This window comes from Canis aureus, chromosome 19 (assembly GCF_053574225.1).
Source record: "Canis aureus isolate CA01 chromosome 19, VMU_Caureus_v.1.0, whole genome shotgun sequence".
Taxonomy (NCBI): Eukaryota; Metazoa; Chordata; class Mammalia; order Carnivora; family Canidae; genus Canis; species Canis aureus.
Window position 1 is genome coordinate 21936150 of NC_135629.1, and position 24652 is coordinate 21960801.

General features: G+C 40.3%; 1 protein-coding gene and 1 long non-coding RNA gene across 11 annotated transcripts in view; one reads left to right on the forward strand and one right to left on the reverse strand.

The window, feature by feature from the left end:
* The window catches only part of FOXP1 (forkhead box P1), a 375887-nt gene that overhangs the window by 223831 nt on the left and 127404 nt on the right, over window positions 1-24652 (forward strand). The gene's annotated exons all lie outside the window — the stretch shown is intronic.
* LOC144289747 (uncharacterized) overlaps window positions 16745-24652 on the reverse strand; it is a 28853-nt gene continuing 20945 nt past the window's right edge. The window contains exon 3 of the long non-coding RNA XR_013357672.1: window positions 16745-18686. This is a non-coding gene — a long non-coding RNA (uncharacterized LOC144289747). The remainder of the gene's footprint in view (window positions 18687-24652) is intronic.

Sequence of the window (24652 nt, forward strand, 5' to 3'; positions counted from 1 at the left end):
GATTTTTGATTTGGAGTAGAAAATTAAAACAGAAATTTCAAAGAAATTTGATGGAGGGTGCTCATGCTCACATCTGAGACACAACAGCAGCAAGGGCACTTGCAGGTTCTATATGAGTCAATTGCTTGTGTAGCTCAGAGTGGGCATCCTCAAAACAGAGAGAGAAGATAAGTTTCTCACACCGGACATTTGGGGACAGAATTTGTAAATGGTAGCTGTTGGGTAGAACATGGCACCAGTGACTTTGACCGTGAGGTCAACCCAGATCCCAGCTTGTATTGACTTTTCTCAGATTAGAACGAACTAATGCCAGTTCCCAAATTATCCTGCAAAGATCCAACTGATGCTGGGGAACATGTCCTAGTTCTTCTACATCCACTTGGGAAACTGTCACTGTCTAGGGCAAGCTTGGCATCAAGGAAACACTTTATGGGAACAGTTGGATGGCAATGTGTGTTGTTGACTAACACTTTCAGAAACAGTTATTTGGTAAACCATCATCACCAGACCATAGGCCTTTTCATGTGTGTGAATGCTGGGGACATTTTTAATGAGGTACAGTGCCATTGAGGTCCCATGTCAGGTGCTATAAGAAGTGCTTTGTTGTGCAGATGTCTTAAGAACAGCTCTGGAGGATGAAATATGACTGGGTTGACCTTTCAGCTGTGAGCTTATTTGTCAGGATTCAAATAAGTTGAAAGGATCAAACTGAACAGTTTCCGTAGTCAGACTGGGAATTGTGTTTCAGAGGTCAGCCGCGGAGGCCACATTGCAGATTCCAGAACATAGCCAATTGTTGGTACATATTAAAGTGCTGGGGCATCTCCTGCAGACAGGGACACAATTAAAATTCTAATTTATTCATGTATACAGGGAGCTAGCCCAGCCTGTCACTCAGTGATTCAAATGACTGTCCATTCTTTTTGCCTCCCTCTTGGAGCTCTAACAGCCTTAAAAATACTGTGAGTCCTCTTGAATTTATCAGACCTCAAGTGCATTGGAAAAATGACAATATATTATTGGGGGGAGGTGGGACTCTTACACATAGTAGAGCTTTGGTTAGGGATAATTTTAAAAAGTACACATGTACACAATCTGTCTGATGCACTGCTCTTCAGTATTGAATATCATTTGTAATTTTTTTATACTAGACTTATATTCCCTCATACTTGCTTTTTAAAGACATATGGCATTTTTAGGTAACTTCTTTTCCAAGATGAACGAAGTTGCTTGAGGGCTAAATATATGAAGTAAAGTTTCAGGGGATTTCCTTTTGAGGGCTCTTTTTCTTGCCCGTTATAAGGTTTTTAGCCACCAGAAGAGTATGATACAGAGAGCTTCATTTTTCTTGGCAAAGACAGTGTCAAAACCAACCTAACACATTCTGCTGAGCACTTCAGTCTGTATAAAAAGTGCGGGGCGAGGGGGCCATCTTGAATGCTGGTTTTGCTAAATAAGATGTTTTGAGTCCCTTCCTACCCCTCCGTGGGAGAGTTGACAAGCATAGAATTTAGACCAGCTTTTAAGAGTTGATTGGGGTGGGGGAGAAATAAAGAGTTGGTTGACTGTGTGTGGTGTGTGTGCGTGCATGTGTGCGTCATGTGCATCATAGACTGCGTCTCTTCAGCTGCCTGGTAGGGTCATGCAAATTCACCAGACTTTATTAGGTTGGCTGGCCTTCCACAAACAGAGCAGAGAAATTACTAACTTAGGTCACATGGTATATTACCTCCTTATAAAAATACATATACAGACTTGTGATTCACAGAAGGAATAACCTTCACATTTAAAGAGATCTTGCCATCCCATGTCCTCGCTGGGGCATCTCAGCCAGTGTGGCTCTGAAACGAAAGGGAAATCCTATAACAAATCTTAACAGTGTTCATTTCTGTTCTTCGTACCCTTCATAACCACACTGAGAGACCTATTTTAGCAAATTTCAGATCTTCCGCATAGAGGAAGGCTTGACAGGGAAGAAGAATTTGATCTGCTGATTGCTTGAGGAAAAAAAAAAAAAAGAAACCCAAATCCTCAAATATACTGTGACTTATATTTTAGGCATATCTCACACTTCCCTGCTTTATGTTTGGCAGTGCTCTCCAGTTTCACAGGCTGATGATAACAAACAAAAGAGAATGGAAAGTTAGAGGAGGCTCTAAGTGGTTACTCGATAGAGATCACAAAATGTAGTCAAACATCAGCAATTTGGACTAATTTCAGGAAGATCAGAGTAAATAAGAGAGAGAAGCACTCTCTCCAGATACACGTATAGAACTGAATCTGAGCTGGCCACATTCTTGGGTGACGTGCGGTTTATATTATGAAGGCATTAATTGGGTATAGATACTGCTTTTGAAGTTCTTCAAAACATTCTACTTAGATACCTAAATCGCCCCTTACATAGTCTCTTGAGTTGCCTTGCAATTTTTTTTTTTATGAATGATACAAAGGAGAATTGAAAATTGGTCCCATTGTAAATTAAGAATCAGGATGATCTGAATTTATTCACTGTGATTTGGTGCGTATTTCTGGATCAGCCTCAGTGCACAGGGCATCAGGTTGATGCTTATCTACACAAAACTGTCAAGAGTACAGACCCTGCCTTCAGGAGGCTTATGAGTTGTAAAAGAATTAACAAGGTTTTGCTGCAGCAAAAGAAAATTATATATGGGTAAAAATAGTAGGCTTGCTTTTATAAATATTTATATGCTTCTGAAGATTGCTTAAACAAGTGAAATAAATGCTTAACGGTGCAGGTGTGCTCATAACCTCGAAAATGTGTAACTTTACTGGCTGAAGATTAATTTGTGAGTAGATGAGCAATTTTATTGATCGAATTTTGGAACTTTGACCACCGTTTCTGGGTAGTAATTCATTTTGGTTCTTTAAGCATTTTAGTTGTTGGCACGAGTACATAAACTGGAAGGAAATCAAATGACACATTTTCTCCTAAGAAAGTAAAAGTACATGTGTATTCTGGCAGCATGAAAGTTAGGAAAGAAAGTCAACCTTGTGTGTTGCTTACAGCAGAAAGCTGACCACAGTTTCAGGCTGTCTATAAAGAATTTGAACTTGAAACCAGTCATCGGAGATTTTCCCCTCCTGCCTACCCTCCGCCTTCCAAGGTTACATCATGTGGGAGCCCCTCATCCGGGAGGCCATCTCACTGGGAGGAAGGGGAGTGAAATCCACTGGAAGGGCAGCCGTGTAGCCCAGTTGGAAGCTTGGGCTTAAAATAAGGACTCCTGCTTAAAGAGGAGAAGGTTAAAGTACAAGATCCAGCAGGTGTTTTTTTTTTTTTTTCTTTTTTTTTTTTTAGCATTTTTATTTGTAGTTCTATAAAACGTGCTTTCGGCAGCATTTTTGCTTTGCACTAATGCCACATATAATCTTAGTACCTCATATCATTTCCACGTTATTCACCAAGGAATAAATTGGTAAGAGGAAACCTTTAAAGAAAACTACAATTTTATGTGGTAGATAGTGAAATGGAATGGTTTTGAAATACTGACCCTTAAAAAAACAATATCCCTATGCACTGAATTAGTAAAGTGGATAATTGAGGAGAAGGAGGCGGAATTTTTTTTTTCCCCTTAAATGTCTGGAGTTAGCATTGTCTAGAATCGGCATCCCTGACCTTACATTGATAGGAAGTGTTGAAATTTTGGCACCTTTTAAGATGTCATTGTTACCACATGACTTTGGAGAGTCACAATACCCTAAAAAATAAATCTTGATAAGAAACAATAAAATAAGAAATGATGCTTTAAAAATGGTTATGAAGTCTTACAGATTATACACACCATTAAAAGGAGGATAGAAACTGTGACCCTCCCCCACCTCAGAAAGGTGCACACGCACACAGAATTTTGTATCCAATTTGAACGGTTTCCTGAACCTCAAGAAATCCATCCTATGACCAGGTCAAATATTCTGGCTTTCGGAATTTTTTTTTTCTCAAATAGTATGTTTTGTCTTTGCCTCCAGATTTCTGATGGAGGTGTAATATAATGAATTAGCTCAGTTTTGCTATTTCAGCTTCAGCACTATAGGATGAGCCTGTGTCCCAGTCCTTCCAGGATATCCTTGGTCTATGTCTGGTGCCTTAAGTGTGTTTATTAACAATTCTCACTCTCTCTTTTTTTTTTTTTAAAGAGGTTATTTATTTATTCATGAGAGACAGAGAGGCAGAGACATAGTCAGAGGGAGAAGCAGGCTCCCTGTGGGGAGCCCAAGGCGGGACTCGATCCCAGGACCTCGGGATCACACACCCTGAGATAAAGGCAGATACTCAACCACTGAGCTGCCCTAAGTGCCCCCAACAATTCTCAGTCTTTTAAAGTATCCCAGTTTGGACATTCGATTATATGGTCACCTCATTTACATGCATTTAAGTATTAAAAATGCAAGTCCACTGCTAATATTTTAAAGGTAAGCATGCCTTTGTCACCATATGCAGGTATCACTGTATGCAAAGATAATTAATGTTTAGTTAGTGCTGAATGTGGTCCCTTCCCGTAGCTGCCCTGTGGTGGAGGCTCCATCCTTAAACTGTGCTGTGGATGAGGAAAAGTAACTTACAGAGGTTCCCTGACTTGCTGCAGAGCACATGGACAGGTACAGCCCCACGATGGGAAGCCAGGTATTTTTTTAGGACCACAGACAACCAATATGCCATCAGGAAGTTCACTGTAGCTTCCCTGTCCACGTACATTTCCTCAGTATCTACGGAGTGTCCCGTTTGCCACAAATAAGCAAATTATTATATCTTCCGTATCATAAGCAAAAATAAAACCAAACCAACAAATATCAATTCCCCAGTAAATATCTAGATTTCAATTAAGAGGTCTAAGATCTGTGTAATTATCCTAATTGTCGCCTTGTCCGTGTGTGTGTCTCAGCGGTGAGCAACAGCAAAGAGAAGTTATTTGTCATTCTCAAGTCTGAAGTGCTCTTATGAGCTTCCATGTGTTGGAACATGGAATGGTATGTTATAATCATTGTTGGGGCTAGGAGGTGGGGAGGGATAGGGGAAAAAAAAAACATACTTGACTGGTCAAAAATGTGTAAATTGCTGACAAAATGACACATGTAATTAAGAGTGCTCCTACCATTTTACCTTGTGGTTTACACCTCCAGTGTTGAAAAAGAGAGCGACTCCCACCTCGCTAATTACCATTATCACTGAAATGCTAGGGTTGGAGTCATTAGTTCCATGTGCATTTAATTAGAGGAAGGCTGAAATTGGATTTAACTTATTACTTTTTCATGGATCACTTTCTTGTCATCACTTCAAATTGGATTGCAGCCCCAGGTAACTAATTATGAGAGCCACAGGATCAAGAGTGAAAAAAAAGGTAATTAGGAATAACACTGTCGGACCCTTGCTGGTCGTCCACTTGTGCCTCGGAAAAAAGGAAGGAAAAAAAAAAAAAACGAGCCGTATTTTGTAGTATTACAGATTAGGGAGTTAGAAGTATGCATGGTTGCTGGGCATCATGGGAGTCTGTCACCACCCATAGCGGTTTCTATGATATACAGCTGAGTTGAAGATGTTGAATCGACATGGTTCCACTATCAGCTCCTTAATACCTAGATTAAACTTGTAAAAGCAACAGATTGGTTGTAGGTATGAGGCATCTCAACAACTGTGTAGTCTGGGGGCCTCACATATATGATTACAACAAAGCTGTCAAGATGCCTCTGAGCCAAAGTACAGAATATTTTAAGTACAGGGAGTTAGAATTTAATGAACGTATTAATGTTCCAGAAACATCATTCATATCTGACAGGAAGACATATCAGTCAGCACAACAGTGAGCTTTAGGGTTTATACATTGGGAATTTTTGTCAAAGTTTCCAGCAGACCGTAATATTCAGACCATTTACTGTGCTTCTGGTTTGTTCCTTACCCCACCCCAATGTTGTGGATAGACTTGCTCTGAGGTTCTGTTTCTCCTTCCGCCCCCATCGAAAATACTTTAAAACAAATTATATTGTTTCCATGTGCAGAGCAGAATTCAGAACTGCAAGCAATCAATTTTATTGACATCGTCTGAAAAAATGTTGGTGACAGTTCGAGGATGTGAAAGGGTTGGAGTTTTAAAGTCGCCAGGACTAAGTGTGGCCAAAAAAAAAAAAAAAAAAAAAGCTTTTTTTTTTTTTTTCACATTTTTTTTGAAATATAATTTCATTACTCTAAAGAAGCCCTGTGAGCTAGACTCTCCCAAGAAGGGATTCTTCTTTGATAGACTATGATAGCATAATGAGAAGTCTTGTTATCAAGCCTGTTGGTTTCCTTGAAGGGAGAAGAAGCTTCCCAGAGGAGTGAATCACCAAGGAAAGATGGCTAGAGTTTCCTTAAGTTGTTTAAAATTGGTTTTAATGTTCTGTTAATGTAAGCAAATAATCATGATTCAGTCTTGGGTGACTTTCAGAGCTGGGTAAGTGGGACTTGCTCATTATTTTTTCAGGAGCATAGGGAAGTGTAGACCATGACGTGCCTACCTGACAGAGGCCACCACAGTATTATTCCCAAAGTGATAAAATGCTCTTCCTGGAATTATGAGTCCTTTTCCTTTGTGAAACTTCTGAGCAAAATCTCCAGAACCAAAATAGTAATCATCAAGTCTAATGCAGAAAATTAAAGCTTTTTTTTTTTTTAACATCTTAAGTTGATTTAGAATTTTTGTACACAATATTCGTCTGTGGTTGAAAGGGGGCACACCAAGGTCAAGTGATGTAGTGTTTTCCATTTTTCCATATGAGTCTCACAGTGTGTGATAAAAGCAAACTCCTTTATTTTGTAAGTCTGCAGGAATTTCTGATGAAGTGCAGAGGTCACGTTCCCTGTCAATTTGAGTAGCCAGCATTTTTTAACTACTGTTTTTTCTTCTCTTTTTTTGTGTCTTTTCTTCCCCGCCCCCACCCCACCATAAACCGTGGCACTTTCCTGACACATGCACAGTGAAGTCTTCCAATCTGAAACTCATTAGCACACAGCATTGGACCCTGTCCAGTGGTTAGAAAATTTCCTGAAGCCTAGAATAACAGCATTTGGTGTAAGCACCACGGACCAGCAGTGACAATGGGGGTAGTCGCGCTCCCCTGGCGCCCTGCCCGGTCGGGAAAGCCAACTGACCGTGCAACACAGTGAGACAGAGGTCGTGCATATGGGATGGGCTCGAAAAGTTTGGTCCTTAGAGAAATAGGCTTCTGAAATCACGAGGCAGTATCTTTTTTCCCTATGCTGATTATTTCAATTGGGTTGGAGGTATTTATCAACATTAGCTGCAAGAACATGAAAGCAAACCATTAGAGAAATAAGATGAAAACCAATTTCTACGAAATAATATTTTCACCTCTGTAGCTATTGGGTATTACAGAACCTATGGATTTAATTAATTTGTGCAAGCTTTTTTTCATTGCACTTCACTATATCCAGGTAACATGACCAAGATGAAATCCTCATCCTCACATTAGAAAAAGTACACAGTTCACCATGGGTCAGGATAATTTGGGCCAAGTTTTCGAGCAGGAAACAGAGTCGCACAAATGCAGTCGTAATAATATTAAATAGCAAGCAAGTAAATGGTACTTCCCAGCAGCCTGCAGCTATGCAGCAGCCATCTGGGGATCAATTCCGTTACTATTCCCATTTTACAGATGAGGAATGGAGGGCACAGAGAAGTTAACTTGCCCGGGGCCAAACAGCTGATGAGTGGCAGAGCTGGGCTTGCAGCCCAAATATTCTGGCTCAAGAATCTGTGCTCTTAGCCGTTCCATTCTACCGACCCTCCCCGAGCTATTGCCTGGGCCTCGAAGCAGGGACAGCGAAAGGAACAGAATCAGAGTTGCTGATGCCTATTGCTTGTCACTAACCACTAGACCACACTGTCTCCTAATTTGGACATATGTTTATAGGCATATTTGAAAAATAGTGCTTGTAATTGAAATATGCACTTTCTAAAGGGAAATGACGCTTGGGAAAGAGAAGAAAGGCGGGTATTACTCAAAGTCTGCAGACAACTCTGCAAGTAATTGTCTAAAGGCAGCCGTTGAAATTGAGAAGCAGTTTGGAAAATGTACAGTTTGGGAAATTTGTGTACCGATGTAATTACGGTAGTTGTGAGTTGATGTCATGCCTAGTAACTGTTTTTGTATTGCTTGGGCCTTTGTTACCGAGCTGTGATATCATGAGCAAACTATTATAAACATAGCATGGATATAGCATGCTTGTGTAACAAAAGATCGGGAACTTTTATTAAGTTTGTTTTCCTTGTCATATTGTAAAAATTTATTATGTGTACTGTGTATATTAGAAACAGATTCGGGTAATTCTGTCTAAATGAAGTCATCCCGGCTATTTCCAGACTGTCTGTTTTTGGTTGTGAATAATTTTCATACATCAGATGGTTGTCATATTTAGTCGCTCTCAAAATTTTAAAGAGAACATATCCCATTTTGAACTTGGGGTGGACTTCAGCCGCCCTGCTGTTGCGATTGTTTGAGTTTGAAATTATTGCCCAGTGAATTATGGAGACTGAGTGCTAGTCATTTCTAAAGGGTCTAGGCCCGCTCCCTTCTATTCATAACTTTTCCCTCTTCGTCAAAAGAACAGATTTTTAACTACTTAAGTAGTAGAATTTAAAGCTGCCAGGGCACAATTGGGCAAAGAGTGCCAGCCCTTGTCCTTCTGTGTTACATCCCATTGAGGAAATTTGGTAAACATTCAAGCAGACAGAGCCTAGCATTTATCGGCATTCATGGTAAAATGTTGGATTTTTAAATGGGTCGTTCAAAAACTTTGGATGACTCAATCCTTCCCGGTTACTCTCCCGAGCTCCTTTCGCTTACCAAGCTTTTACAACCTGACTACTCTGCCTGCTGCTTCAACTTTTTTTTTTTTTTTTTTTTTTTTTAAACAAGTCATTTTTCCTTCCTAACCTCCCCCGTATCTGGCTTTTTTCCTTATCCTTTTCTTGAGGTTTATTGTCACTAAATTTATTGGTCGTGTCTCGGTCTTCACCTCAACCTGTCTGATTGCCTCGTAGCTAAGTCATCCTTTGGCTAACTCAGCTTTCTGGAAATTGCTTTCTTTCAAATTTTTTCAATTCAGTGCCCACCTCCCACCCCCACCCTACGCCCCCCCATCCCAATCCCCCAGGCTCCTCTCCTTCTATCTCCCAGAAGACAAGTTCTTTCCTTTCTCGAAGTTCCCTTCCCTTCTCTCCTCCAATAATCTATCTGCTCGCCTTGCCTGTGCTGTTCCCACTGTACCCCAGAGGCCACGCCTGTTTGTCCCCCATCCTAACCGTGTCTATGGCTCTCTGCTCAGCATGACAGCAATTGCAATTATCTCTAATTCAGCTGATCACTTTTGTCACCAGGCTCTATTAGTCAGAGTCATGAGTCATCATTGACTTATTAATTTCCTTCATCCCCACCACGTTATCTGTCATCAGATCTTCCATATTCCCTTTCACGGGGTATCGTCTGTCCATTCCTTGCTCCGATTTTCCCCTGCTGCTACCTTGTTCAGAGTTTAGACCTCAATTGGCACATGCCTACGTCTTGGCAAAGGACGGTAATCTATCCTCCTCTGGCCCCTCAGAGCATCTCCTGTTCTTCCTGCATATCTCCCATCCTTCCTCCTGCTTTCAGCTTTTCCTCAATGCTATTCAGATTCCTATTCAAAAACTTTCAGTGGCCCTCTCTTGTCTACCATACCAAGTGCAAATTCTGCTGCTTGCCGTCTAGTTCTTTAGTGTTCTAACTTTGGATTACATTAGATGTCCTGAGAAGGCTGCAGTCTTCTTACCGGGGAGGAGGAAGAGGGAGACTCAGAACCATGATTCCTTCGGTCAGGAGGTGAATACGAGCGCAGTCCATTTGATATCATTTCAGAGTCCCCAAAATCCCGGTTTGCAAATATTGCTTACTCTGTCGCCTACCATTTAGACAGAAGGCCCTGGTGATTAAATTGTGTCTTGAGTTTAATTCCAAGAGAATTATATCTCTTGTTTTCTTCAAAAGGAAACTAAAAGCCATGTGATGTGCTATGCTTTCCCAGATCTAAATTTTCTGCTCTGTTGTCCCATGCTTCTCTTTCTTTGCTATCTATTGCTGCAGCCTAGCGGGTTCCTTCTCCTCTTCTCTGGACATAGGATCCTATGTCCTATGATCCTATGTCCTATGTCGATCCTAATGAAACGACCCTTAAGAAGACGGTGAAATTATTTCTGGTTTGTTCTTTGGTAGCATAAAGGAATTGTTATGTGTTCTAGAAACAGAATTAAGAGTCTGAGCCACACAGACGAAGAGGTTTCGTTTCATCTAGGTGCTAAGTGGTCCTGCGTAGAGCGTTGTTTGAAGGATCCTAGAATTAGGATGGCCTCTGCAGGATTGCCATGATTGATTAGCCAGGTCTGCCATGGGCACCACAGTTGGGAGTGGTGATATGTGTATTTTCTACGTGCCACACTTGATAGAGATTTAACTGACATAGTCTCTTGTTGATCACCTACTAGAGTAGAGGGGCACTTGGGACTTTTTTTTTTTTTTTCATTCTGGGAAGCTTGATAGATCCAGTGGTAACTATTGAAATATTAACCTAAAATTATTATTATTTTTAAAGGTTTTATTTATTTATTCATCTCACACACACACACACACACACACACACACACACACCTAGGCAGAGGGAGAAGCAGGCTCCGTGCAGGAATCCCGATGTGGGACTCAATCCCAGGTCTCAGGGATCACGCCCTGAGCCAAAGGCAAATGCTCACCCGCTGAGCCACCCAAGTGTCCCATATTAACCTAAAATCAAACATGTACTTTGTGATCTTCCCTACATACTTACCTGAGACTGAGCAAATTGTATTCTTGTCCTGAAACTATGCCTATTCATGGTCAAAAATGAGGTGTGATTTGCCTTTAAAGGCATAGGATCTTGTACACTGGCTCACTATGCAACTAGGTGGTTGAGAGTTTCAGAGATTTATGTTTCAGAACACCGTGCAAGGGGGCACATCATGATTAATAGCATGATCTCTGATGTGAGGCTGCTGGGTTTAAGTCCCAGCACTACTCTTAACTGCTGTGTGACCTTGGAGAAGTAGCTTAACCTCTCTGTTTCCGTTTTCTCATCTAGAGAGTGGAGCTGATTACCTCACCTACCTGAAGGTGATTGTGAGGATGGAGTGATTAATGCATGAGAAGTGCTTGCACAGTGCCTGGCACATAGTAAATTCTCAGAAAAGTGAGCTCTTCTCATAAGTATGTAAACTCTTTTTAAAGGGAAAATGAATACCTATTAAACTCTAAATTATATTTTAATTGCCTTAATACCAATCAATGTTCAAATATATGTTGTAGCAGAGTAACAGGGACTGTCGTCTTGCTTGTAGTCAACTTGCAGTTACCCGATTTGATGGGAAGACCTCAAGATCCTAAACTCTAAAATAGGGATAATCAGAGTACCTATCCTGTGAAGTTGTTAAGATTAGCTGAGCTAGGGACGCCTGGGTGGCTCAGCCGTTAAGCGTCTGCCTTCAGCCCAGGGTGTGATCCTGGAGACGCAGGTTCGAGTCCCACATCGGGCTTCCTGCATGGAGCCTGCTTCTCCCTCTGCCTCTGCCTATGTCTCTGCCTCTCTTTCTGTGTGTCTCTCATGAATAAATAAATAAATAAAATCTTAAAAAAAAAAAAAAGATTAGCTGAGCTACTACACGGAAGTAGCCTAGAACAATGCCTGGCACACACAACAGGCACTTACCAAATATTAGCTGCTGCCATTACCCCTGCTGCTCCTGTAACCAGCATTATCCTGACAGAGCATAGTTTTCCTCTGTGTGTCAATTTTGGCATAAATGAGGATAGAGCTCTTCTGAAACTCCTATCCTGGTCTTTCCTTTGTCCTTGTCTTTTCAGAATTTTATATGAATGAATGCTAGGTCATCTTAACAGCCAAGGAATTAATTCCTAATCTGAAATGTGGAAGCTATGGCCTTCTGCAGCCTATCTGGTATGAGCAGGCAACCTATAGATCTCTCATTCACGAATTAGTGAGTGAGTGTGTGATAAATGAATGAATGAGGCAGTGAAATGTCTAAGCCAAGAAAGAAGAAAACTTGATGCTGCCTTTAGTGGATGAGGCTGCCGGCTGGTCTCAGATGCACAAATCTCGAGGAACATTTCAAGACCAGAAACACGGCGTTAAAAGAATCCAGTATCATTCATGCCCCAGTCCTTCACTGGGTCAATGACATGAATCCTGCCGACTATGGAGTGAAAATCAGAAGACTCCTGCAGTGCTGTTTGACCCCCTTCTAATGCTCTGTGCTTGCCTTTGTACATTTGCTAATCTGTTTAAGGTATAATATTAATGACATAGAACTTTAATTCATAAGTATAGACAATTAAAGGAGACCAAAGGCAAAGTAGAGAAATGTATTTGGTGTCAAGATTAAGTTCAGTGAAGCATAGCGAAGATGGAATAGATTATTACAAGAACTCGGAGGGGAGATAGAAAATCTACTGAAATCTCTCATTTTGAAAGGAATTGGTTTACTTGATTATTTGTAACACTATCACACTCAGAAAAATCTAAGACAAATGAAAGCAAAACACAATTTAATTGAGCTATTATTTTGCAGACTTTGGCTTGGTTTCAGACAGTCTAATCAAATTGCGCTTTGCTCAAACAACTAATGTTAAATGCAGCCTACCAACAGATGTTTAAAAAGGGTCTAATTGGAAAATCTACATCCTGGATTTAGTCTGTCTCGTTGGAAAAAAATAGCTGCAAATTTATATTTTCGAGGACGACACCCAGTGACAAGCATTTCCAGAAAAGATAAAGTTTTCTTCAAGGATGCCTGGTGCTTGGGTGGAATTATCTTGAATAGTTAAAGGTGGCACTCTGGAAATTAAATTTCTTGGAAATTCTCCAGCTCTGTGCCATATAGAGCTGTACAGAGAAATCTCCTTTATCACATTACGTCACCAGAGTCCTGTTACAATCCCTGGATCGTGTCAGGGGCCCATGTGCTATAATTTATAATGAGCCCTTGCAAGTCATGCAAGGCACATACTGATTGATGACATTTAAAGGTACTGTCAAGGTGGCTAGGTAATGAAGTTGACCTTCCTCTGTCGTCTCAGTTTCAAGTTTGTACATATAAAGAAACTATTTCACCTGCCAAATTTGCTTGGAACTTTTCATTAAATCTACAAAAGAAATTTGGCTTAATAGTTAACTCTTTTCTTCCTTTAGACCAAGGGTCAGCAAACTACTTCTGTAAGGTCCAAATAGTGAATATTTTGGGTTCTGTGGGCCACACTGGTGCTTTGGCAATATTTACTCTGCAAAAGCAGCCATAGGCAACATATAAATAATGGATATGTTATATTCCCATAAAAATGTATGTGTGGACACTCAAAATTTGAATTTCGTATAATTTTCACGTAGAAAGATTCTACGTGAAGAATAGAAGATTCTTCTTCTCTCTCTCTCTCTTTCTTTCTCTCTCTCTTTCCCTTTTATTTTGCAACTCCTAGAAGTACGAAAGCAATTCTTAGCTCAAGTGCTATAGAGACACAGGCGGTGGACCAGATTTGGGCTGTAATTTACGGACCTCTGCTTTAGATGACCAATCAGATCTTGCAGCTTGTTAATTGAACAAAGTTCCTGAATGCAGGGGCCAGCAAGAATTCCAATATAGCGATCATTTATCAAGCCTTGCACCCTGACATGTGGGAGGGAGTCGACCTACATCTACTTGGAAGAAGGGGCATCTTTTCCTAACTTGCACAGTGGTGCCACCCAACTTTTCTTCTTTTCCGTCTTCTTGGGCTGACATCTGTCCATGCAATGCAATGTGTAGGGTGGTAAAACTAGTAATTTTTTGAGATTCAGGGAAAACAGACTTAGCTGGCAGGGCCTTTGTTAGTCCTAGAAAGGAAAGCACACTTTCAAGACACCTTAGTACCATCTGTCTGGGTATTTTCATACTAGATCGGACTTTATTCCATTGAAGCATTTCACCACCGTCTGCCAGAACATCTTACAGATCTACAGATACTTTATCAATAGTTAAATAGATCTGAGATATCTACAGTGTGAATGGCTTCCCTTGAATCTACGATGTAATGGCACTCCTTGCACACGGAGCCCTCCTGCCATGTTCAGTCATATGGCAATGCAGATTTTCTCCATTGTTTGCATTCTGAATCCAAGCATGTCTGATTTTTGACAAAGTGACTTACCTCTATTAAGTCTCGGTTTCTTATCTACAAAAGATTAGTCAGTGGTTCTCAACCCTGGAGGCACATCAGAATTAATATAATTTTTATCATCATCAAGATCTGGGTCTCAAAGCTTTTTTTTTTATATCCTAGGTAGATTCCTGAACTCTACCTAATAAGAGAATAAGAATCTTGGGATAGGGTCCAAGCCTGGGTATGTTTAAAAGCCTTTATAAGTGCTTTTTTTTTTTTTTTTTTTTTTTTTTTTTGCACTCCCATGGTTGAAGACTACTTGTCACGGTGACAGCTAAGTTCCTTGCCACCTCGAAATCTCAGTGTCTGTTTGTTTCTGTTTTTCCCTCATTTGTCCTCCAGCTTCCTCCTAGGGTAGTAGAAATGAACTCTGACTTCATCTCACCAATGCAAACAATTTTGGGTCAATCAAAAGATGTTAGTGAATCCTTGGTAAGAAGTCTTGGCTTTTACCCTTGGGTAATTTGCCCAGGGTACTGCAGTGGACTGGAGGCTGAATGTTCTATGTAATAATTAGGTGGGTAACCCTCCTAACCTTGGAGTCCACTTGAGAGATCGCAGGAATGAAGACAAAGGATAATGTAGTTGGTATCATATCGAAGGTCTTTCTGGGGATTTAAAATGCACAGCTCATCTCCTTTTCTCTATATAGTTGTGTATTTCTGCTTTGGAATGGACCTGTAGACTACATTTTTACGATATGTGCCCATTTTTATGACATTTCCAGGCCAGCCCAAATTGGGAAATACTATAAGTCTCACAAGATCACTAACTTGATTTCCTACCAAAGTCATTTGGATACCTTTCAGGTAAGTGTTGAAATTGGCCTACATGTCAGAGTCACACCTGGTTTCTAGGAGTTTAGGGCATACCTCATTCAGGAACTTGAATGTTATTTAAAATGTAGAGTCTGTGTTTATTTGGGACCTTTCTTATTTCAGTGTTTTATAAACAAATACCCGCTCTGCTCCTTTTGCAAAATACAGAAAGAAAAACCTAACAAACATGGAACCAAAAAGAGAAACTGGCCTTCTTGCATCTCTTTACCTGTATATATTACCATATTCATGTTTGACTTCATTTTTTACAAATAGAAACCTCTTCATTCTGCCACTGTTTGGAAAATTTGGGACTGTTCATTGATGAAGGCAAAATGGTCTGACAGTAGCCTGGTCAATGAGGCCCACAGGGCATTTGGGGCAGTTTTTTTTTAAGGTAACACTAGCTGTTTGAGGCCTTAATACCCACCATCTAACAGCAAGTAGCCAATCTGACTTTTTTTTTTTTAACACAATTTACCAATTGGAGTTCCACAAAAGAGAGATTATATTTTTTGACTTATGAACAGCAGGTCAGACATTTCAAAGAAAATTTAGAGAGCAGTAATTTTGAAAATGTACACAGATGAATTTGAAAATAAATATTTCACTGCCTACACAGCTCTATTTAGAATACTGGCTTTAGAAATGTATTCCAGAAGCCTTACCACTTTGCATGACACAGTGTCAGTTCATGCACAATATATTAATGCTTAATTGAAGATAATGTAACTCAGATCAAAGGCATAATTAACAGGCTTGCAGAAACTCTTATGGAGATCAGGATTTTGACTAATAGAAGTCTGGACAAAACTGGTTTGTGAAAGGATCTTGAGACCAGCTGAGCCTTCATCTTTCTGCTCAGCTAATGGTGACAAGACTGGAACTGCTACCAGAGCGGGTGGGCAAGGATTGCCCTCATCTCCGCCATTCACCACCACCCCCTTTTTAAACCAGTACTTCCCTTGTTTGGCTCCCAGTTGGCCTCTGAAGCTGCTAGACTGTAGGGCTCTTGACTATTTCATTGTCTACAATGGGGAGTTAATTTCCATTAGTGTCACGATATCTCTGTGACTCTGGGACCTTTAACTTGAATATGAAGCATGGGAGCTCTGAGTAAGCCTTAGAATGGAGGTTAGCAAATATAGGCCTGTGGGCCAAATCTTGCAGCTTGTATTTTTGAGGGTCCTACAAGTCGTTTACATTTTTAAATGGTTGAAAAAGCCAAAAAAGAATAGCATTTCATGAAACCTGAAGCCATACTCCTTAATCTCACTAACTGTGGCCCCGTTCAGTAGATTTGAGTAGTTCTATATCCTACAAAAGCCTGAAATACTTTCTACCTGGCCTTTTACAGAAAATATTTATTTGATTTAACTCTGGAGTTAGAAGTTTGGGTTTGATCTTTGGGATATCTTTGGGAGGAAGAGCTTGGCTATCTAGCTACTTACTTGTTTTATAGTAAGAGAAAGATAAATGAAGACAAGAAAACTTTTTTTTTTTTTTTAACCTGATGTTGGAAGAAGGCGAGACTTCAAGGGAAACTGATAGAGAATGATGTTACTGGGAGCCAACGCCACAGCATTTTGATGAGAAGATTATTGATTTTTATTATAATCATCACCACCAACAAGATCTAAGTCTCATTTTGATCTTTATTAATGTAATTGTTATCTTCATCAAGATCTAGAACTCATTTGATATTAAAATTTGGTGGAAACAATATAGCGATTCTATCTGACAGCAAGGCCCCAGGGTGTAAACATGAACATAGAGGATCGAGTCACTCATTTACCAATCTATTTATTCACTCATATTAACATTTCTTATATACGTATCGAGAACTGGACCCCACTTTGCACTGGAGTACAGAATTGACTGTTCCTTAGTCCTATGTCAGAGTTGAAGTTGCACAGAGGGAATTAATACAATATAATAAATGCACTAATAGATGTAAACATAGGGAGCTTTGGAAGCATTAGGGAACAGAGCCCTTGAAATGTGACTAAGGCACCTGAAGAACTGAGTTTTAAAATTGTATTTACTTTAAATTCAAATAGCCACACGAGACTAGTGGCTACCGTTTTGGACAATGCAAATAAAGAGCATTTCCATCATTGTAGAAAATCCTGCTGGACAATGCGATTTGAGAATTTTCTTTGGCTTTTGAAACATTTTGGTAAATCTATTCTCCTGAGGAAAGATCAAAAAGGCCCCTCCTTTAATGTGGCTTCTTCATATATCCCCAAAGTGTATCTCTCTGAGTCCTTGCTACAAAATAGGTTTTCTCCATCTTTCTTTTACTGTATTGCTGTCAGGTCAGGACAGTACTGCAGCAATCGCTGGGAACATCTAACTGCCTCCATTTTCTCCCATGGGGCTTAAGTTTTTCCTCCAAAGAGGGAAAAAAATCCAAAGACCTGGAAGCTTTACTGGGGGAAACTAAGCCAAACTCCCTCCCCCACAGTGAACCACAAGACCCTTTGAAAACTGATGATTATTTTTATTTGTGTCGACTTAAGATGGAAATAAGAACTTCAAATAGGCATTTGAAAAATACCCTTCTCACCAAAAAAGCTTAAATCATTTCCTCTGAAAGTTTCCTTCTATCGAAGGTTGGCTTTGGTCCCACAGACCAGCCTCCTCCTTTCCTCAATCTGAGGGGGAGGAATGTGACCTTGAGTTTCCATTGATACTGCTCTTAGGGTCCCACAAGGGTCCTTGTTCTTTCCATTTCTCTCAGAAGCAAGGACTGGCACACCCTGGTTTCCTGTTGGTTTCTGTAAAAGCCAAATCCTTGAAGTTCATTTCGTGCATCCAAATCCTAATCGTGTGCTTCTCATACCTGCCTCCCAGGTGTGAGCTTTATTGACCTCTGTTGTTAGTCAACAATGATAAAAATAATTGTATTTCCATTTAGATTAATAACAGTAATAATAATAGCATTAAGTCCATTGGCTGAATATGTTGACTGGCCGGGTAAAAGCTTGCCCTTCATCTCTAGCTTAAGATATTGATGAGGTTGACATCAAAGCTTAGCCATCAAGACTTCGGAAGGAGATAGATAGACTCAAATTTAAAAACTATTATTTATCAGTTGTATGACTTTGTCCAAATTTGCTTACTTCTAAACTTTTTCTATAAAATAGCTACCCATCAATGATGTTGGAAGCTTATGTTAAATATAGTTAGATATATTAATTATATATCTACCTCAGGTATATAATCTGACATCTCACACTTAGAATATTGCTTATTCTTGCAGCTGTCGTTCTTATCATCCACATTATGATATTGGTTGTGGCTTATCACTTGTGAGATCCTAGGCTGACCTCCTAAAAAGAATCGGAATGTTCTGTAATGCTGAGACTTTTCAATGGTACTAGATGGATAGAGAATGCCAGTTATCCTCTACCTGCATTTCAGAGCAAATTTAAAATAGTCATATAGCTATCTTGTCATCTTTCGATCTTGCATACGCACCAGATGAATCAAAGACCCCACAGCCGAAGAGTTGATGAGTTGTTGTTCACATCTGAAGGTCCTCTGTACAGAGGTCTATCACTCTTGTGACGGCAGAGTTCTCTGTGCCAGATGAGAAGAACAGATAGGGTATGTGAGGATTATTACTCTGACATCCCCTCCCAGTTACCCTCTCCATACTAAGTAGAAAGTTGGACTATTATTTGCTCTTTGCCTTTGTAGTTATATATGTACCGTGAGGACCAGGGAATACTCTAATTTCCTTGTAACTGCTACTTTTCTTGGGTCTTGATGTGTTGGGAAGGGAAGAATGGATATTAAAGCTGTCTTTTGATGAAGGCTTCTGGTCAGAGTTGACATGCTTCTCTTGGGGACTAAGTAATTTGTTACTCTTCAGTGCTCTGTTCCCTTTTCACCCAGGGTGGTTCTCTTCACACCTGCAGAAGACTTGTTCTTTCACTTCTGTATTAGCACATTATTTACTGAATTTATGAAAAAAGGGACAAATGTTTTCTAACAGCCATCATGATGACTTTGGGACAGACAGGGTAGTTATGTTTCATTAAAAAGCATGGAATTGTCCAACAAAACTTGTGAATGAAACTTGGGAAGTGAAAGGCATTGAGAATAGGAGTTTGGAAATTTATGTTATATTGGGAAAGAATGAGGAAAGCACAAATTGATTCTCCGTTAAAGAGACCAGAAACTAATGTTCCCCAGGCTAGACCCTATTTCATTTCATTTGCAGACACGATGTTTAACATTTTGGGGAGTTCTTTGCAAAGGTGAAACAGTCTGGAGTTTTTCCATCAAAATATCATTTTCCAGCTTCTCAAAAAAATAATAATCAGGAGCTCAAGCGGCATTCCTATATAGCACCAATTGTGTAGAGCTGAGAAATCCTGCCCCTTTCTCCCTTGCCATGGTCTTCCATTAGCCTGCTAGTTATAACTGGTTTCAGTTATCAACCTGTCTGCTGTAGATCTCTCTTCTCAGGGGCCAGAAGCTTCACTAACAGATTGAACATAGAGTCTGGAAGGGCTTCTCTGCTCTGTAACAGGCCGACTACAGCCCAGGGATTTGGGAATTCTGGGTTCTTTATATCTGTGCACTCTGATGATAGATTTGATGTCTTGCTATAACTGGCTGCCAATGTGAAAATGGGAACTCTGCTTTCTTAACTAGGACTCTGTGTGTGAGGATTCCCATATGGCAAAGATGATACACATTTTCCCTTGTGAGGTCTAGATACTCTGTTAACCCAGAGCTTAGTGTCCTAAAACAACAATGTTAACATTTATTATCTCACATATCTTCTGTAGGCTAGAACTACGAGAGTGACTTAGCAAGTAGTCTGGCTCCTAGTCTCTCAAGAGATTGTAGTTAAAATGTGACTCTGGAGCTTGACTAGGTCTGGAGGATCCATTTCCAAGATGGCTCACTCATGCAGCTTTTGGCAGGAGTCCTCAGGTCCCCATGATGAAGACCTGTACATAGGGTTGCTTAAGTGTGTCATCACGTGGCAGCTGGCTTCCCCAGAGTGATCTGAGTCTTTGGGGACCTAGCTTTGGACATCACATATTATTACTTATGCTATATTTATTGGTCACAGAGACCAGTCTTGACATTATGTTGGAGGAGACTACACAAACCGTGAATACCAAGTGGTGGGAATCTTTGGGGCTGTCTTGGAAGCTGGGTTCTACCAGTACTAACCTTCCTAATGGCCCAATCTCAAGCTATTGTGTCAGTGAGCCAATGTAACAGGTAGTAATGTGACACATCCCTCAGCTGTGTTAGAAAAAAGGTTAAAAGCAATCATGTGGCCTGAGCACTGGTACACTGTTTGTTCAAAGCCATTGGTGAAATTATTGTTCACCTCATTAAAAGATTTTCTAGTGACTAATAAGAAAGAAAGGTTGGCTAAGGAAGAGACGAATTGCATCACGATATTTGAGGAATTAGACTTCTTTCTCAAGTTCTACAAATTTCCTCCAGTCTTTCCCCCACAAACATTGAGAGGCCACATATCCTCAAAGCTGTGAGACCTGAGACGATAATCTGCAAGTGATTTTAGGACAAAATAAGTAGCTCATTATTTCTATCCACCTGCCCCTCCGGTCTCTTAGAGGTCACTGGCCTTAGTGGAATGATTTTGTTTGTGCCATGGCCAGTTAAGTAGGTAGGTCATGAGATGGAAAGAAGAGCAAGTCTTTTCAGAGACTTGAATAAATAGATGTTCATGAGATTCCTTGGTCAACATCTGAGAAATAATTGGGGGGCTGCACTGCTCCTCTACCAGGAGCCTTGGCATGACAGGGTCCCTGAACTCACAGAGCTTATATTCTTAGGGATGTTAACTCAATAAGCAAAAGAGGAAGTAATCAGCAGATGTCAAGCGATGATGAAAACTAATAAGAAACCAAAGCTGGCTAATATATAGATAGTAGTAATGAGATTCCCATGTTCAGTTGGTCAGCTAGGGAAGACCTCTGTGAGAAAGGGACAGTTAAGTAGAGACCTCGACTGAGTGAGACATTGAGTCTTGCAAGTATCTGGAAAAAGAAGATTTCAGATGGAGGGAATAACAAGTGGAAAAACCCTGAGACAGAAACACACTTGGCTGCGCTTTCCACCATTCATAGGGGCTCCATCCATTCATCGGTGCACTACTTCTAGTTGACCGCATCGCTGTCTTGGCCATCTTCTTGTAGTCCTGGCTTTACCCTCTTCTTTAAAGAAATACTCTTTCATGCTAAACAAGATTCATTCGGGAAGCACATTATGCTGTGGTGAGTTTTTGTGTATTTCCCCTTTTTCTCCCCACAGAGATTTTTATAAAATTTATGTATGCAAACAGGTATTTTTGTTTGTTTCACTTGAGTTGCTTTTGCATAATGTAACAAGCCCATGATTTCACATGTACAGTAATTCATAGAAAGTGATAGTCATCTTGCTTAGACACCTTAGTTCTCAAAACTAGCTTGCTAAATATAGTACCTTCTAAGACCCATATAAGGTGCCATAAAAAAAAGAAAAAATAAAGGTCAAAGTTTCCCCACCCACGAATTTGGTTATAAAAACAGCAAAGCAGGGTTTTTCTGAACTTGAATCAGTAAATTTTTAATTTAAATAGTATCCTGTTTTGACAATGTGCTAAAACCACAGCAGTCTCAGAGAGCTACTGCTAAGCTTTTGTCAATACCTGCTGGCATCTCAACAGGAAACTTGGGATGGCTTTTGTTGTCATTTTGTAATACACTGACAAGGAATGCGTGCCCTTATTTGTTGCATCCGGGAAATGGACAGAATAGCTCTAGTGCAGCTTGAGCCTGTTTACGTTAACTTTACTGTGTTGCGTAACCTTTTGCCGTACCAAACCCACGCTGCTTCTTTGGTTCACTTAAGCGACATTAGATTTCTGCCTTTACAAAGCAAGCTTCCAGAGTGAGACGCGACGTGATGTCATACAAGCTCTCTTACCCGACCCAGCAAGGAGAAAACTGACTGAGCCTGCAACCTTTTCCGATCTTGGTCTTGTGATCCAATCGGTGGTACAGTTCGGGCCAGGCTGGGGTGGTACAGTTGAACAGCCTGGACCTTCCTGTAGAAATCCGAGGCACTATAGGACCTCTCTGTTGGAGTTCATTCCCGATTCTCTTTTCTGGCAGTTTGTTGCATGTTGAATAGTAAGTTGCATTTTACTGTAAAGGTGACTGCATTTTTCTTATGGGGCCTTCAGGGTAAACAGCCGTTAGTTTCTATCTGTGAACACACATGTAGCTTGTGTTTGGGTAGGGTGCCCAGTGTTTCCGAAGTCATTATTTTTCTGTAATGTTTATGCTCCGTGGTTGTGCAGAAATAGATGCTATGCCCCAGTGCCGGACTGAGAGCTCGCCTGTAATTCCAGCTGAATGTGTCACAGTTGAAAGTAGACCAGAGTGGGAACAAGTGACGGATCAAGCAAATAGCTTTTAATTCTACATAAATGGGTTTTCTGCTTTGCTCTGGGGCAGAAGTCTGCAGCCCAGGGTCACGTTAGATGTCACTCCTGTTGTGGAAGAGGGACATTCTAGGTGAGTGTCTGGCAAGACAGAACTCAGGGTTTTGGTCCCTGCCTCTCACTGACGGACTCGGAGGGATCAAAGATGACTTGTCTGGATGGGGATTGCAGCCCTCTCTCTCTACCAGCCGGAGAAACTAAAGATCACAAAAGGCAACAACTATTCCAGATTCTCCAAGGATAAAATTAGCATAACATTTTTTTTTTAAATGTGCCCTCCTTCCCCCCACCCCACTTTCTTCCTAATAAATTGCATAATAGTGACATGGGTATGTTGCATCATCACATAAGGATGGATTAGAAGATTCTCTTTTAGGCAAGGCTCACAAATTTTGTTAATATGGAATTAACTGCCAGCCCTCCGTGGGGAAGCTAGAAGCGCTAGGGCATGATGAGGGAGGGAAGAACCTTCTTTCTGCATCTTGCCCAAAACCAAAGAGGTCTGAGAGGTCAATTGCCCACATGAGGCACTACTCCCAGGTTAAAGAATGCAGTCATGAAGGATTTCAATCTGATATTTTTAGTTCAAATTTCAGAATTGTTGCCCAGCACCGCCAAAAGTATTCACCCAGGCTTGAGTGGCACAGGGGACTCTGAATCCTAACCTGCCACTGTCAACCTTGGGCAAGATGTTTAACCTTCTCACATTCGTTCTTGTGCCTATGAAATTCCTGTAAGTGATACCACCTCGCAAGCTCTTAAAGCAGGACCAAATGAAGACATAAAGCCAAGACACCCAACATGAGACACATACTCACTAACAAAGATGCTAGTAATGTTATCAGAGCTCGATAGAATTGTTTAGGATGACTTCAAAACACCAGCTTAAAATTCATATTCATTATTAGTAAAAATCTTAAGCCATAGGACCTCACCAAACTTTGGCTAGAATTTCATACTAACAGGACCATACATGCTGAATATTAATTAGTTGAAGTGAAAAAGTTCAATGGGAGAAGAAAAGATTCACTCCTAGCCATTGATGAGCTGGAGAGAAAATATAACGGCCTAAAAAAGAGTGGATTTTGACAAGATCATTGAATTAAATAAATAAGCCACTAAGGAAAAACAACTTACTGTATTCCCAAATCCGTATGTTTAAACAATGATTGTAAATTTTAAAATACAATTTTATAAAGGAGAAAGCAAAGCCTTGTAAAAAAAAAATTAACACTATTGAATGGGAGGTTAATCCATTAAAAACCTATCCTTTTAAAATGGCCTGGTCTCAGTGAGTGATTTCAAACATCATGGCTACACAGCGGACAATTTGAAATGGGCCACAATGAAGGCAGAATGTATTTTCCTAGGCTGTATGGATTACAGTACAGTGGTTCCTAACATATTTGGTAAATCATTTATTGCCACCCTCCATAAATGTATGATTGTCACAGTTTGGCAGATGGGACCTAGGAAGACAGGGAAACTTTATTGGCTAATTTAGAAAGAAGGGAGAAATAGACCCATGAGTAAGGAATCAGAGCAGTGTTTGTGTAAAAGGAAGGAAGGATGGTAAAAGAATTTTGAGTGAAATCCCATTAGACCAAAAAGTCTTCATTTTACTTTCATCATGAGACCCTGGGGGTATTTCCTTGTATTTTTGTTTTTTTTAAGAGGGTGAAAATGTCTTGAAGAAATTCCCAGGGCCTCTGTCTAGAAGATACTTTACTTAATTGTAAAGTGATGCTTCAGGCCTACCCTGATAAGAAACTTGTAAATAAGGGTAATTGAAAGAAAGATGCACATGTGTTGAATTGAAACCTAGTGATTGATGCGTGGCTGGGACAGTTTGAGTATAATTAGGCTTGACTTGGGGAATCCCTTCCAGAAAGGCAGCACATGAACCAAGATTTGCGACTGCCATCATGTGCTTTGTAATACGGTGTTTCTCTTTTGCTGGGCTTTTCAAAGTCGATTGGAAGTATTAATATAACTACTTCCTAATCTCCTTCTGGAAAGAGGTACCTGTATTAGTCAGAACCTTTCTGCATGTAAATGTCAAAAC